The sequence below is a fragment of the Cynara cardunculus genome (assembly GCF_001531365.2).
Source record: "Cynara cardunculus var. scolymus isolate 2C chromosome LG 5, CcrdV1, whole genome shotgun sequence".
Lineage (NCBI taxonomy): Eukaryota > Viridiplantae > Streptophyta > Magnoliopsida > Asterales > Asteraceae > Cynara > Cynara cardunculus.
The window spans coordinates 10334461-10338925 of record NC_037532.1 but is presented as its reverse complement, the minus strand read 5'-3'; positions in this window follow the sequence as shown (position 1 = coordinate 10338925).

The following is a 4465-nucleotide window of genomic DNA, read 5'->3' as shown; positions in this document are numbered from 1 at the left end:
GACACCACATAGAGATATGGGTGGAAAGCTATAAGATAGTGAAATGGTGAAGTCCGAGAGGAATGCCTTCAAAATAGATGGTGGAACTTAGTTTCGAAACACTGCTTGTTGTAGCATTCCTTTGGCATTGCTACAGTATTGGCTGCTGGAATTTGTGTTTGGATCTCACCTTAAGTCTTACACCCTTGCTTCTTTTATTTATTCTGTATTCTGTTTTGGATCGCCTTAAAATCAAACAAAAGTCTTCAAAATCGTCATCTGAAATCATCTCTTTCATTGGACTCTAATCTAACTTTGGCTACAATCCATGTGGACGATAATCCGGTACTTGTACCACTTTATTACTTGGAAAGACGACGTTAGGCCGTATTGTATACTTGCTTTGTGGCCTAATTTCATTAAGTCTAAAGGTGTGAAATATAACCGACCAGGGGTGTGACAAGAATTCTATCTAAATGCGTAGTAATAAGTTTATATGACTTTTTTGACGTTGTAATAAGTTTTTAGGACACTTTTAATGTAAAACGTCTCATTAGCAACTTTATAGGACCTATAAAAAATTGAGTTTATAGGACACTTTCTCAAAAGTATCTTATAAAGTTGCTAATGCAACACTTTGTATTAAAAATGTTTTAAAAAACTTGTCAAGAAATCCAAAAGCGTCATATAAACTTATTACAACACCTTTAGATATGACGCTTTATATTTTGATCATATAAATTAAGTCTTATGAAACGTTTTATTAAAACATTTAAAGATTGAGGGTATCCTATAAACCTAATTTTATTGTAGTGACACCTTATTTTATAGTATAGTAATTGAATCCATATCGTGTTGAGTGATCCACCCCTTTTCTGGTTTAATATTAATTATATAGAAATGATGGGAAGTAGATCTAAAAGCAAAACCCTTTTAACATTTATGATGCCTTGGAAACATAAAGCATGTGAGATCCAAAGTCTCATTTAAGGAATTTCGTGTAAAAAAACATAAGAGTTTTATAAATTTAAAGCGAAATATTAATGTTCATAAACTTAAAAAATCTTCTTTGTGTCGCCATGGAAGAGACTAGAGCAAAAAAATGTTTTTTGTGCTCTCCTTTTTTGACGGAATGTTCTCTCGATATCGGGATTAAATTCGAGAAACTCCACGTGGTGTATCTGTGGCATACACCACTTTCAAGATGATTCATACGGTACTAGAAATATCAAATCTTTTACTTTACTCTTAAAAGGAACTTTAAGCTTGTCAATCCCCGACAACGGCGCCAAAAACTTGCTAGGTTATATAGCACACCTTTAGACAAATGAAATGAACCACAAAACAAGTACACAATATGGCCCATTATCGTCTTTTCAAGTAATAAAGTGGTAAAATACCGGTTTATCGTCCAAGGAGATTGTAGCAAAAGTCTAATGAGAGTCCAATTAAAGAGATGATTTTAGATGATGAAATTGAAGAATTCAATATTGATTCTTAGTTAACAATTATAATATAACATAATATAAAGGGTAGCATGGGTGTAAGACTTGTGATGAAATGTAAACACAAATTCTAGCAGACAATGTTGTAGGAATGCTACAACATGCAGTAAGCCATAACTAGTTCCACCATCTATGTTGAAGGTATTTCTCTCGGACTTCACCATTGCACTATATTATAGCTTTCAACCCATATCTCTATGTGCTATCCGGACCAAGGATAGTGACAAAATGATGTCTTCAAAATATATAGACAAACAAATCTCTTTGTTAAAAACCACTCTCTCGAGCCGATTCCCATATCATTCAAGTTGGCATGTGTTCTAGATAGTTTTCATCTCTGAATCTACTGCACTTTAACACTTTTAACAAGCGACCAACCTGTCGATAATTAATTTGTTTGAAAGATATAAATGAGAAGTCTCCTTGTCGGCAACTTTCTCAAGTCTACCTCTCATATCATTCAAGTTGACGTGCATTCAATGGCTTATCTCTAAGACTACGACACTTTAACACTTTCAAAGTGATCAACTCGTCAAGAAGTGTCATTGGTTTTTATAAAAACTTGAATGAAATAGTGGAACATTGTTATTGCGAAACAACGTCCACTTTTCTACGGTTTAACATTTCACCCTTTGTCTCACACCCAAGCTAACGAAATTAGTTACTCATAACGGAAGTAAATGACAAGAAAAATAAATAACGGAAAGTAAAGAAATAAATATAAATTACGGAAAGTAAATGACTTAATGTAAAGAGCGGAATGTAAATGAAGGAAAATAAATAACGGAAAATAAAAAACGGAAAGTAAAGAACAAACTCAAAATTAATTACAAAACTTAAATCGTTTCAACATCTAGAGAGGAAAATCAGTTTTGGAACTGATTTTTGGGATGATTTAAAAGAGAATCCAAGCGCCCTATTTATACAAAAGGTCTAAACAACAAGACAAAATCCTTGGAAACCAACATGTTCCTAAAAGGAAGACAAAAGCATAAAAGGGAGTATCACATCATAAGAAAAAGCAAAAGTAGCCTCCAAAATCCGTTCTCCAGTTGTAGAGGTCTTTAACCAACAGATTAGCAAAAAATTGTCTTCATTCTAAATCGGTAGTTGAATCATTAAGCACCTCCCAAAAGACCGTTTTATAACAGATCAATGCTGCTGGAATGCTGCAACAGAGAACACAGTGTTTCCAAGTTAAGATTACTTATACTCAAATGGTGTAAAGACAAGTTAATCACTCAATTTAGCTCCAAGTATAACAAATGGAAAATAAAGTAATAAAAGTGACTCAAGGTTGGGATAAAAGAAAACAAACTACCTAATAAGTAAAGAAATGGGTACTTTATGCATTGAATAATCAATGCTCATTATTCACCAATGTTCGTTTTTGACAAACTTAATATCGTTACGAAGATCTCATTAATGAGAACAAGATCTAGTTAAACTCTTGAAAGAAACATCAAAATTCGTCTTTTAATATTTGAGTTCAAAACTAGAAAAACACATATTTTTCAATAATCCCCTATATGATTAAGAATCAGTCTGAAGCAAAAGAAAAATAACACATACCTCAATAGCCAAATCCTGCAAAGGATAGGTAGGTGTTATCCTTTGAATTGTCCCTTGTGAGGTGCACTTACTCTACTGACTGACCAGTAGACATGATGTCTTTCAACTATTAAGTCGTTTGGGTAGATGATAGTACACGTTATATAAGATTTTCCTAATAAAGTTAAGTTCTCATGGTTATGTTCTTTATGGTCATGAACATTTTCCTGGTTATATAAAAATCTTTTAGGAATTGAACCTCGACTACTCCCTTTGAAGTAAACACACTTCTCTTTTATATAGGTGATCTCACATGAAACGTTAAAAGCCAAAGACTTATCCTAAGATCAACATCACTTTTTATCAGAGGAATTGACAGGGGTTACCCCCCACAGTGATCTAACATAGTTCGTACAATTTCATTGTCCCATTAAACCTAGATCTTGGGATCTTCAATCAACTAGGTTGGGTTTCCTTTGTACAAGCTTTCTCACGGGCTTCAATACCATTCTCTTACATGACCTACTCACCAACTCTTTGTTTTACCTAGCTGATCCACAAATTTACATGTTGGATTCAATTAAGTCAAAACCGGTAATATTAGTTGAGAGTATTCGTCTAATGGTGTTAACTCTTTGATGTATGTCTAGACTCTTTATTTCATGATTTTATCATTACTAATTTATGTTGTTTTAGAATGTAGACATTCATATTCTTCTCTAGATTTTTCTTTCCTCCATAGTTCTGAGATCATACTCCATGGCTAACCAAGAGATAACAGTGTAGTTTAGAAATTTTCATATTATAACTTTACTCTCAAGTGGGAACACATACCAACCAGTTCCTTTTCTTGGAGTCCTTATTATCTTAAATCCATTATTACTCTTTAGTAATTGTTAGATATCTTGAATAAAGTGAGATTGTGTTAGATATCTTGTGGCTCGGATTGTACGAGCATCTCCTCAATCTGCTTACCATATAAGTTGATTTTGATAAAACTTACAAGAAGCTTCAACATTTTTTTTTATCCTCAATGAATATGTTGGCTACAATATACTTACCATGGTCATCACTTCGTCCATCAATTGATAAGGTATATTGCATATATCGGTGGATTCACAAAGACATTGGCCAAACGTATTTGTGAATATACCATACAATAGTTTTCCTAATCTATTTCCTGTAGGTTTATCATATATTATTAGTGAATCTGTACACTGTGAACTTCATACAACTATTTATGTGTCACTTTGAGTTTTACCAATTATAGCAAAGATTCCATTTTTTTCACGTTCAAAAATGGTATATCAAAAATTATGTCCAAGTGGACGACCCCACATCACCATTCAACCAAATGATTTCATTTTGCTCATAGTTGTCCCACTGACATTGTTTTAAAGGATGGCACATTCTTAATTCTTTTACCATGT